The sequence below is a fragment of the Chelonoidis abingdonii genome, chromosome 10 (assembly GCF_003597395.2).
Source record: "Chelonoidis abingdonii isolate Lonesome George chromosome 10, CheloAbing_2.0, whole genome shotgun sequence".
NCBI classification, from domain to species: Eukaryota; Metazoa; Chordata; order Testudines; family Testudinidae; genus Chelonoidis; species Chelonoidis abingdonii.
In genome coordinates this window covers 48,118,293-48,131,545 of record NC_133778.1, presented here as the reverse complement: position 1 = coordinate 48,131,545, position 13,253 = coordinate 48,118,293, and the positions used below count along the sequence as shown (strand labels likewise).

The 13,253-nt window shown below is 36.7% G+C and overlaps 1 protein-coding gene across 23 annotated transcripts in view; it reads right to left on the bottom strand.

The window, feature by feature from the left end:
* Positions 1-7,550, bottom strand: part of BAZ2B (bromodomain adjacent to zinc finger domain 2B) — a 264,100-nt gene extending 256,550 nt beyond the window's left edge. For 15 of the 23 annotated variants that reach the window (XM_075070183.1, XM_075070194.1, XM_075070188.1 and 12 more), the window contains exon 1: positions 6,601-6,737. The gene's annotated coding sequence lies outside the window, so the exon portion shown is untranslated. Of the gene's footprint in view, positions 1-6,600; positions 6,738-7,025; positions 7,117-7,199 lie in introns of those variants that run through there. The other 8 variants (XM_075070189.1, XM_075070197.1, XM_075070204.1 and 5 more) reach the window with 3 other exon arrangements.
* Positions 7,551-13,253: the final 5,703 nt, after the last annotated feature.

Here is a 13,253-nt window from a genome sequence, read left to right as displayed (position 1 = left end):
CGTTCTTTACACCAAACCGGCTGCCAATTTGATGAACCTCTCTGCCCTCAGCAGGAGTGCAGCATCTTTGATTAATGAGTGCATGCTTGTGGAAAAGTGTAAGAACAGAAAACAGGATTTAAAAAAAACACACACAATTGTGTCTCTACACATCCGATGGACCAATGCAATAATTATCTTCAAGATGGATTTCTTTTACAGAGAAAGAATGACACTTTTAATACTGCGTATGTTCACTTAAACTCACACTGCAGTTATTTTAGTCTCTTAAAATACTTTTTTATAAACTGCAAATGTTATCTCTCACAAAGCACAGTCATCTACTTCAAAAATTTAGAATTCATCAGATCAACAAAGCCACTACTAAATAAGGTCACTACTTCTGACTGAATGTGTGCTTAAGAAAGTGCTTTAAATCATTAAAGCAGTAATTATTTTTTTAACATTTTTTTTAAACTTTTAAATTCCCATCTAACAGTCTAACAATTCAAAAGCTCAAACCAACTGAACTGGTGTATTTTTTCCTCTTTCTAAACATTAATATATAAGTACAGTATTGATTTTAAAAGTTCCAAATCAAATCAGATACAAAATATAATTCCTTATTTAATTTTAATAACGGCACATTTTACATAGAACATTCCATTTTTCCAATGTTTTAAAATGTTTTATTGTGACTTGCAACAAATTAGATAACAATAAGGACAGAAATAAGTTCTATATATACAGACCCGCAGGAAAAAAACAGATATGTCTGTCTGATGGAGAGGTGACCACATTATTTTTGATCAACACTTCATTTTAGAAGAATTAGTTTAACTTCTTTTAGACCAAATACATTTTATTAAAAACACACCAAGGATTTGATCCTGCAAATGATAACAGGCATATTGCCTAGTAGCACTAAAAGCTGTCTCACAATGGAACTATTTACAATGGTAAGCACTACTGCACCAGACAGTATTTGCAGGATTGAGCCCAAGCATTCTGAAGGTGTCATCACCGTTTTTTCTGCATATACCCATCAGAGGTTAGAAACATCTTTACCTATGGCTCTAAACTACCAAGGTTTAACTCATTCAACTCCTTACCTACATCAAACGCAAAGATAGTCATATGGTCCCCTCCACATATAGGAAATCATAACACCTGAAGTGTGCAAGGAAGCAGGTGACAGTATGGGTTACACATTAAGAGACTAGAATCCCCTTTCTATGAAAATTGAAGGGACACTGTCAATTTCAGATCCAGAATTGGGGGCGGAGGGGGATTAAGTGTTAGAAGTAGTTTCAGAAATGACATCTTCCTGGGAGTCCCCTGGCCAATTTCTAAGAGTTAAATATATACAAAACTGTTTTCTATTTTTAAAAAAGATTTATTCTTTTTCCTATTGCTGTTTGAAAAAACCCACACAAACAAAAGGATAAACCAACAAAAGTGCTGTCAAATGCACAAAATAAACAATCTGAATTCAAAAGAGAAAAAACATTCCTTCCTCCAATCTCTATTACTTGCAGCAACATTAGTGAAAACCTACAGACAGATGTGGGATTTTTACACTGATAGGGTTGCTTTAAACTGTCAGTCTTGTTACTTACTAATATGATCAGAAAACTTCACAATTTAAAAATTTTGCTCATAAAATTAAAATAAAACCAAAGATACGATAGTAGCAGCGAAAGCTATTCTTTGCTTTCTCTACAATAAAGTTTCAGAGGAAACTGTTGTACATGACTTAAAGACTACGTTAAAGAAGTGTTTTCATACTACTCTAAGGAATTCCTTTGGGTAGATCAAAGGCACTACATAACCCTAAACAAGAAAAAACAGGAGGTTTTTAAAAAAAATTGTCTAGTTATTTCATATTTTAGATTAAAAATTAAAAAAAAGACTCAGATTAGTGAAAATAGGCCTCATATTTGATACTCTACAGGCTGAACACAGACTATAAGCCCAAACCTACACAGGTTTATGCACATGCTTAACTTTACACATGAATGTAATCAGAAGTCTCTGCAGGATCAGGGTCAAAGGTTTTCATTTTGGAGTTACAGACCTGGTAGTTACAGTACTGATTCAGTGTAGTGCCGGTGCTACGCAAAAGCAGATGAAGCAATTGCTTAGGGCCTCAAGCAGCTCAAGGGGGCCCTCTATTAACTTTTTTAGTATGCGTTGGGGAGGGAAGGGGAGGCAAAAATATTCCTACTTAGGGTCCACAAAGGGCTAGTACTGCCTCTGATTCAGAGTCAGGTAATCTTGGCTCTGTTCCCAACACTGCCATTGACTTGCTGTGTTGCCATGGGTAAGTCACTTCACTTCTCTGTACAGTATAGAGAAACTAGTAGTTAGCTACCTTTACGAAGCTCTGAAAAGTTCGGCTGAAATAAAAGTGTAACTACTAATGTTTGACGTACCATAGGATTATTTTTCTTAAGCAGTGCTTTGGTGACTCATTTGTTGTTTCTGAATGTATGAGCACAATTAGAAAATATGTACCTTTTTTAAGTTGATCTTATTAATATAATATTATTGTTTCCATTACTCATCCCTAAAGAGTAAACATAAAAGAACTCCAAATCCCTTAGTATGCACTCACTTAGATAATGACACTAAAGCAGTGCTTCCATTATAACTACAACTACAACAGCATTAACAATAGAACAGATCATATGTAAGGAAAAAATATTGGTGCAACTGAAACTTTACAAAAATAGAAACATCATTGCTGCTTATCTTAATGTTTCTTACTCACTTGGGCTTTTTTGGCACAGATTGAGGGGGACATAGTTTTAAATGTCTTCTGTACCTATTTTAGCATTCCGTATTTTCCTCATACATTCCTTTAAAGCATACAATTTACCCGTTACATTGTTTTGTCAGTGTTCAACCAGACTGTTCCAGTCCACACAATTCTGAAATACACTGTTGTCTCTCTTCTCATTAACATTTGTCAGTGTTTCTCTTGATTGCTCTTTAGTAGCATTTAAAAAAGGACACAGACTAGCTGATAAAATTATTTTAATATCATTGACCAAAACAAACAATAGTAGAGGACAAGGAAATTTGAGGGGGTTACCTTAAATTTGGGGGAAAACCCTGATGGCCTTAAGCAAGTCATCCCCATCAATGGCCAACACACCTGAGTGAAGCAAGCACTATTTGGCCCTTCATCAGGTCTCTGTTATAAAAACCATCTTCAGTTTTTTTAAAGGGAAAAAAAATGGATCATACTGTATTATTACCTTTTAAAGTTGAAATCTTTATTCAAATCAATTGAAGGATATGGCCCTACATTTATATTTTTAAAAAGGGGAAAAAATAAAACCTGGTTTTGAAGATTTTTAAATATAAATTACTAAAGGGAAATTAAAAACCCTCCAAGGAATCTAGTATACTAAGAATAAATCTTGGTGAAATAATTTCAATTCTGGGACAGCACTATCTTAGTTTCTTTGTAGTAAGATGCATTTCTAGTTGATCTAGACTTGGCAAAACAACTTGGATCTTCTAGTGCCGAATATGCCATAATAAGAATACTGTGAATCTAAAAGCAATCAAACACTAAACACATTCTTTCACTAATTCAGAGGGATCAGACAGAAAGCATGAACTTTCTTGCAACTGTGATATTCCACATCTTGTGTAGGAACACAAAAGTAGCAACAAAGACATTAACAATTGCAGTTCAAGCTGGGAGTGACTGTTCTGTTTCAATTCAATGACACCACTAATGGCTTCTTAGCAGCTCCATGAAATCAACCAGCTGTCAAGTCGATGCATCAGAAGGAACAGTTATGCACTCCCATAAGAAAAAGCAACACATCAGGATGTTTGGCAAAACATCTGCTCCTTTATATGTCAATTCTATAATAAACATGCAACAAATAAGGAAAAAAAGACAATAGAAACTTAAAATTCTAAAGATTTCATTGCTTTATTCGTATTTTCAATAATTTTCTTGCAAAAAAAATCAGTCATGGAGCATCTTATCTACAAAAGTTAGTATTAATGCTTAATATATTTACAAGACTCAACCAGTGTTTATTCCCTGTGCAATACAAAAAAATATTCTACTTGTTTCTGTTAAGATGCTTGGATACTGCTTACCAGGAAGGGAAAATAGAAAAACACTTATTTCCCCAAAAATTACACAACATATTTAGTAAATTTTATCATAAAACAGTGTTCCAAACTAATTTTACCATATGAACTACGACCCTTAACATGAGTTTTCAAATAAATCTTATTTTGTTGAAACAGGCAAGTTTAAGTAACTCAAAATACTAGAATTTTTTTAAATAAATTCATAGGATGAGAATTTAGTGTGGCAATTCTACTGTTTATTATGTCAATACATAGTACTCTCAGAAAGCTCATTTACATGATTCTTTCAAAATAGCAGTAAGTCAATAATAGTAAGAAACTATTAGCTACTCCTCACAAGATTATTTTCTTCTTCTAAGACATCATTAAAATACCACAAAAATATATTCACATAGAAATTTATCAATGTTTGATTTTATATGCTATAGCTTTTAAAGAACCAGTAAGCAAAAAAAAAAAAAAAAAAAGCTTCCTGTCTGCCAAATTGAACTTAAAATAACTTGAACACCAAAGATATCCTTCCTAAGTACTTAAGATTCCTAACTTCTCGATAAATCCAATACAGAAATTTGTTTCAACTAGAAATTTCTTTATGCTGTCTGGTTTATTGATTATGCAGCATTGTGTCAAAAATGTGTAGTTTACAATAGGTGCAAGAGACATCAAATATACTTAACTACCATGTTCTTAAACTGCTTTATCCTCTGTTGCTCACCATTTATAATCTGCCAAATCTTCTAGGCCTTTGTTGCATGTACAATTTAGAACCATCTGTTCTATGGACTTGTAACTATTTAAACATTTTCATCTACATACAATTCACATAACTGGCAGACATTCAATTAATCGAGGTTTTCTAAAGCATTTTTTAAAAGAACATATTAAGGTAAATATCTGACTTTGGTTAACAAAAAAGCATACTTCCTATACAACCATAAAGACATGTTGTTTAATGTATCATTCAATCTTGAGTATGTGAGAAAAAGAGAAATCTCTTGATGTACTAAGCCCTGTTCCTATTTGGTTACAATTAACTTAGAAACTATGTTTTTCCCAATCCTGAAGACAAAGGGAATGCAAATTAAATACACACAGTTTCATGTTCTTGTTAGCGTGAATACAAATATGCAGAAAGTAAAATGAATGTAGGAAACAGAATGGAAAATTAGAATTCTATTTATAGTACCTATTATTTATGAAGTGTTCCCTGTTTCGTTACGGTTTTGCCATGTGACCAAAAGAACTTTTATTATATGAAAAGACTATCATTGACAAGTAAATTAAAGGAACACTGTATTTTACTGTTTTCCTTTTCACAGTGGCTGATAGAAGAGTTTATAACCAGAGGTAAAGTGATTCAGAATTGTGGCTGGTTTTGTTTTTTTTATTTAGCATACTAACTACATTCTGCCAACTGCATAATACAGCATCTGGAACATAATCCAAAATACATAATGTTTACAGGTACTTTCCAAAAGAACTGTTTTAACAGTATCATAGGTATGTAATAAACTGTTTGTAATCTATCATTTTTAAAAAATAACTAAATTTCCCTAACCCCCTTCACCTTCAGCTCTACACTCCTTCAGAGAAGATTCTGGACCAAGTTGTCTCATGTAAATTCAGGAGATAACTATTTGCTGTAAATACAAATAATGCTAACACACAAATGAAATAATATTTCATATGACAACTTTGGAGTTTTTAAATAAAGAGTTAAATATATATTTATATTTGAAATAGTACAAGGCCAGAACATAAAAATTAGAGAAATTCAAAAGAATATATATTTCTCCACCTGTTACAAAAATTCCAGAAAAGGAGTGCATAGTTTTAAGAATTATATGCATTCTAGCAGGATAAACTACACATCTGATCTAACTGTGTTATAAGCTGCACTTTAAAGAGAGAGAAATCCCAAGGGGGAAAAACACACACTTGGAAAATTTCCCCTTAAACTTTACATGACGTCACTGTCTGTCCCTGTTACATTTCCTAAACTTTGAGCCTTATCCAGAAAGGACTTTCAGGATTTCCACCCACTCAACCACCTCTAAAAGAGAGACAGACAGACTTGGGAATAAAAATTTGCCCAAGATGGCGAAAGCCTTGTTGTTTAGAGGGCAGAAAAATGGAGGATATTGTAATATACACAAAGGGATAAATTTCAACAACTCGGCCAAGGGCTGCAGCTGCTTGTCTCTCTTTATAAGGAAGCAACACACACAAAAGATAAAGGGCGAGAGAAAGAGAAGAAAGCAGCAAAGCCCTCAGCACACGCAGACTCCCTGGTCTCTCCCGAGCCCACTCCACTCGCCCGCCGCCCTTTTCAACGCCCAAAGCGGAGTTTGGAGCAACTCTACAATGCCACATTTTGAAATAAAAGGATATAAAAGAGTCCGGGGGGGAGGGAGAGGCCAAGCAGGAGGGGGGAGTTGCCGCTGCTCAGCGGGAGACAGAGCCACGGCTCTATTGAGCCGGGAGGGCTCCTCTTACCTTGTGCACACTCCGAGCTCCCGGGGGCCCCCTCGCTGCACGCTGCGAACCCCACTAGGGAGCTGCTCCTGCGGCTGCAGCTGGCTGACATGCCCAAAGCGGCGGCTGCCGGAGCAAGCCGGGAGCGCAGAGACACAAAGAGGCGCTCCCAGCCCAGGCAGCGGCGGAGCAGCCCCGGCCCCCGCAGGCAGCGGCGGAGCCGGGCAACCCGGCCCAGGGACACACACTGAAAGCCATGAATAAAGTTTAAACTCACTCGGGACCGGGACCCGGACTTCGCCCCCCTCCCCTTCCCCGGACTCGCACTGTAGCAGCCTCTCTCCTCCCCACCCCCAAACCCGAGTGGACAAGGTCAGCCCCTTTCCGATGGGACACACAACCCCAAAAGCACAACCAACAACAAGCAACAAAGGGATGATACAAACCAGCGACTGCAGAACACCGACACCTCAACTCCGGCAGCAGCTTTGCCCATCCGAGCACGATCTCTCCGTCCCTCCTTCCTTGTCCTGAAATCTAGCAAACATTTCACATTTCCACCTTAACAGAAAATCCCTCCCTCCCATCCGGGGAGAGCAGGCAGAGAGGTTTTAACTCACCTTTCTAGTTTGGACGAGATCTCCTCTTTCTCGGGTTGCTGGAGGTTAGGATGGGTGTGTGTGTGTCAGGAACGTTTCCCTATCCAACACCCTCAAGAAGAGTGTAAAGAAACACTAAAGAGGGGTGGGGAAATTTGGGAGAATGTAACCCTCTCTGCGTGTATCTGTTTCTCTGTGTCTCGCTGTCTTTCCCTGGTTAGTTCCTTACAGCAGCAGCAGATTGAAGCAGATTCTCTTCTCAAGGTTTATTCAGCTTCACTTCCAGGCGAAGCCTTCATGAACCAAAAGTGACGTCAACCAACAAGGCTCTTCTCTCTCCAACAATGAAAGTTGCTGTTAACAAGGGGGAAAAGAGAGAGAATTGTTTATCTCATTTCAGCCCCAGTAATAAATGACCTATCAGCAACGAAAAGGAGCAAGGAAAAGAGAGCATTTCTGTTTCCCAAGTGCACACACTCGCACGCACACACACACTCTGTCCAGTATTCCCCGGACTAGGAAAAGTTATCGAAAAGTTTAGGTCTTATAAAAGGGAAAAAATAATAAATCCACATTTGGTGATTATTAAATAACTAATGAACAGATTGGGAGGGAAATGCATTAGTCCTTCATAGCTGTCTAAAGTAGTTCTTAAATTTATGTTTAGGTTAAAGATTAAAATGCATCTAATTTATAATTACAAGAAAGATTTTAGGGGGAGCAAATGATGACCTGCTACAAAAAATAAAAAAATTTAAAAAACCACCATAAAATCTGACACTTTTTGAACCAGTCAAGTACATCAGAGAGTCATACTGGATGTAATGTACAAGTCTTATGATGATGTGACAGAAACAAAGTGAAATCCAAACAAATCCAAGTAAAACTGACAAATAGGATCAGAAACTGTAACGTGTTTTAACATGAGGGTGTTAAAATAGTTCAACTGTTACTATGGATATTTTTAAAAATACTTTCCAGAATGTCTATAAAATATGAGCATTTTATTTTGACTAATGGAGACTCTGGTTGGCTAAAACAATTGAATTAATAGGTTATTTTGTGAAAGAAGAGCAAAAACTGGCCCCTCCCTACTCTTACCCTTTAAATTATACACGTGGTTTCTCTCTCCCTTTTTTTTTGGGCAAATAGTCAAGCTAGGCCAGGTTTAAAGTACACGAAAACCAAAGCACTGCTCCCTATGAACTAAAAAAATAAAGATTTAAAGCTATATTAATATATAATCAAGAACATACTTCAATAAATGTAAAGTTATTTCATTATGTATCTTACAAAACATTTTCTTGCATTCTGAAAATGTAATATTTAACTTGATCACCTTATTTAGCACTATATAGAATTTAAACATTTATTTTAAAACTACAGCTAAACAAAGCTGATCTCAACATAAAATAATATGTATATTTAGAGAGATGCCATTGTTTTGTGTTTCCCCTTCAGCCACTGGCTGTGATTTTAATTGTGCTGGAGGATCTTCATTAGTATTAACACATGGGGAGATTTCACAAAGCTGCTTCATTAGGAAAAAAAAAAAAAAAAGCTTGGCAGACTAGGTCTTTTTGCATGCAATGAGAATGTCAGCCTTACCTCGGTCATTTGTAACATAATAAGTGCAAGCACAGTGATTGCAATGCAGGAACACTGGGGGAAGGGCAAAAATACTGCCTGTCTAACAGGAATATGTGAAAAGAAAGCTCCTCATTACACAGTAAAATGTATGCTAAAAATTAGTGAAGATGATGTCTCAAGAGACTGATGCTAAATAAATTAATGTGCTGATATGTTTTTAATTATTATTTTTGTACTAGTTTATTTCATTCCCCGGATTCACATCCAGCAGCAAAGCTTTACTAGCATTTATTGATTTTTTCACTGCCACATTCCCGGAATACAGATTTTAATCATTTCACTACACCACACTCAGTAATTTCATTAAAAACTGGAACCTTCCATCCCCAGAAAAGCATTTAATTTCAATGACACACAATTTCTCTTAGCAGCAAACTGTCTCAACAGTAAAAGATGGCCTAAAGTTCAAATGCATAATTTAATCCCGAGTTCTCCATGCTCTGCATTCCTTTGAAGCTATAATTTGACTAACTACCTAATAACTGTAATAAGGACAATGATTTCCTTATAATATGTTATTAACCCATATTTAATTAACTCAGAGGCCAAGATCTGTACATGTTTGATTGGGTCAGTACTTCTCTAACCTCAAAATTCACAAATAATGTTCTTGTAGAAAAATGTGGGATAAGAGTATAAGTATGGAAATAATAAAATAGATATTTTTCTCAGAATGTTATGCATCAAAAGCTCATACATTTTCTAACACAACAGTATTGTGCTCAAGAGATAATAGGATTTTAAAATACGTGGACAAACAATGGATTTAGATAATTCACTATACAATGCATTGGCTGTTATGCAGATATATTAAATATCTCTGCCATTAATATTTGAAAGAAATCCTAATATTAATTATTACTAGCACTATTGTAAACAAAAGACAATTTTTTAAAATAGTCAGTAAGCCAAACCAACCCATGTTCTCAAGATAAATAACAAAGTTACTGTTATATAATCTATTTACTTTTCTATAGTGCCCATCATCACTATAGAATTGAAGCACTTAAAATACAAAATCAAAATAAAGTTTAGAGAAGTATTCTAATTTAAGCTATTATGAATGCATTTTGTTGCTGAAAATTTAAACACTACACTTCTCACTGGAAAGCTAAATATTGATTTTGGCTTCATTTGGCAATTGAAAATATTATTGAATTTGTAGATAGCACTTTGTATTCTACAGTAAAATGTGTTTAATAAAGAAACGATGACTCTGGCACCTGATTGCAAGAATAGCCACAAAGAAACCAGTTTTACTAGTGCAAACTTAACAAGGTTCATAAATGTATTAAAAATTCTTTTGTTTTAATATGCTTATTCAACAAAAGCTGTTGTTACAGGATCCTATTGATGCATTTAAAGTGATTAACTATTACATCAGAAAGGTTCACAGCTTCAAATTTTGGCTGGCTTCTCTTAGGCAGTATTAAAGTTGTAGTCCTTGATAAAAAATGTGCAAATTAAAACTGCAGCATATATACAATAAAAATAGGACTCTTGTTTCTTCGTATGGTTGATTAATTAATTTAAAAAATGCAGGAGCCTGGACACTCTAGGTTTCCAATGCAAGTGCTCTTTAAATAAAACCAGCACAATATCTCAGCCTTTGCCTCTTCTACTACTCATTATTTTGATCATAAAGAATTCATTAGATGGTTCCACCCCCAAATTTAGGCAATATTCAGAAGTGTCACAAACTGCATGGAAGATGACCTGGGGAAAAAAAGAAATAGAGCAAAGTAAGACGCCAGGCCTGTGAACACTTACACACATGTACTTTACACATGTGAGTAATCCTATTGAAGTCAATAGCTCTATTAACACGCTTAAAGTGTATGGATAAATATTTGAAGGATGAGAGTTATATACTTCAGTAGGGGCTACTCACATGAGTAGACTATAACCATACTTAAGCATCTGCTGGATTGGGACTTTAGGCCTTGATCCCACAATGAACTCTGCATGGGCAGACCCTCGTGTCCCCATAGAGCTGCACTAAACTCAATGGTTTCAATGGGACTCTGTGTCGGTGTAATGGTCTGTCCACACAGAATATATTACATAGGTCAGGGTCTAATATTGTACATTTTTAATAGCAGTTGGCCTACTTGTAATGTTAACAGTGGTGTTTGCAAAGCACATACGTTTATTATCATAAAGAGAGAGCCAAATATATTTGAGACACAAGAAACAATCAACTTTCAGCAGGATTGATATTATTGTTCATGCCACTGATAAGGGATAGATGCATAAGCATGAAATACATGCTACTAATAAAAAGCATGGAGGTTGATTTAATAAAAAACTAAGTATTTCATTCAATTATGATGTGCAGTCTATGCTTTAAAACATCATGTTTAAAAGTAATAGCACAGTAGAAACCAGTTAAAAGCATAACCTTCCTGTTCAGAAAATTTACTCTGGGTTTAAGAGGTTTATTCTTATCATAGATACTTGTTGGCAGAGAACGGCTTATGCTATCACTCTCTAAGGGCTATTTATACAGTTTAATGTGTCTAAAGTACTACTGGCTTTATGCTGTTACACCCCTATTTTATGATGTCATCCTAGAGTAGTCAGATGAATGAAGATCTACTTCATCTCACTATAATCAAAAAGTTTAAAAGAACACAGAAACAGGGGATTTTTAAAAAATACAATGCAATTTATATATAGTATAAAACAACTTTAATGGCTTTGCAGCTGGACTAATCTGTTGATCATTATTTGTGAGGTACTTGCTTTGAGGAATTCTGATTTCACTGACAGGTTTCAGTCTGCTGCAGACTCTCTTCTGAAGCAAGTGATGTAGGAGTGCAGAGGGTAAGAGAATCCCAGATGAATGGCCCTAATAGCTTATGGGTACCCTGAGCTGCCACGTGGAAGGATAAGACTGAGTGCCAAGACAGGAATCCCCAAAGAATCAAAAGGGATCTGGACTGAAACATCATGTATAGTGTCAAAGCCTAGAAAGATTGCCCCCCAAAATGGTATCTGCAGTGTCCTAGATTACTGGGAGCCTCATGAATTAATACACTAAGGGTATGTTTAAACCTCCAACCCAGGTAGACATATTCTTGATAGCTTGGCTTGAGCTAGCATGCTAAAAATAGCACTGTGGCTATTTAAGACTCCAAGGGAGATACCGACTAGCCACCTGAGCTCAGATCCAGTGGGAAAGTGGACTTGAGAGATCAGGCTACTACCCAACCATCAATGTCCATGTGGCTATTTTTAGTGCTTTAACTCAAGCTGAATTAGCAGAGTCTGTCTATTGGCACTGGGAGACTTAATCTCAGATGCAGTACAGACATACCCTGAATGACTTCACCATAACTTGCAATGAATAAGACTATGGTGATGGGTGCAGTTCTCAGCTGTGCTGAGATCATGAACATGACTGAGTAGGGAAGGGAGACAAAAGCTAGCTGTAAACCACATTTATGCTTCTCTGATCCTGGGCTGGCTGGGCAACCATGCCAACTCCTACTGTAAAACAGAGCAACTCCTCCAAGCATTCTGCCAGCCATGTTACAGCAGAATGCACTGTGCTCCAGCCTTGCATTCTTGCCCTCCCCCTCCATCACAATTCCTCTTCCATCTTGAAACTCTCTGACATGAATGGGAGTTGGGGGTCAGAAAGGGTTGGCATAAAATCCACCATGCCAGCTTCACACTAGCCCACAATTCCACCATACTGAGAGAATCCTCATCATATCCTTCAGGGCTCAGTTAAGGTACCTTTGCACTGATCTATCAGTATGAAAGGATCTTAGCAGGGGCAAGGACCTGGCCCTAAGACCAGTATAGTATTACAATAACTAGCAGGTGTACTGTGTATTAATCAGCACTACACCAAACAAGCAGTAACTGAGGCCACGTCTAGTCTACGCGCCGTATCGGCGCGTTAAAATCAATTGCTTGGGGATCGATATATCGCGTCTAATCTAGATGGGATATATCGATCCCTGAGCGCGCTTATATCGATTCCGGAACTCCACCAACCCCAACGGAGTTCCGGAATCGACATGGCGAGCCGCGGACATCGATCCTGCGCGGTGAGGACGGGTGAGTAAATCGATTTTAGATATTCGACTTCAGCTACATTATTCAAGTAGCTGAAATTGCGTATCTAAAAATCGATTTTACCCCGTAGTGTAGACCAGCCCTAACTCCCACTTCCCACAAGTTCTGTTTCAGGTTGCTCTAGGAAACCTGGATGGATTCTTTGGGATAGTCTCTTTCTCAGCTGTTCCATATTCTTATCAGTAATGTGAAGATGATATCTTCTACTACAAGTAACTCTGTGGAATAGCACAACAGAGTCTTTTCTTGCTGTCAGTGCATGCATGCAGGCACACACACACAAAACTTTAGTACAATTTTTATCATGAATATTTATTTTTTATTAAGCTCTTTCTG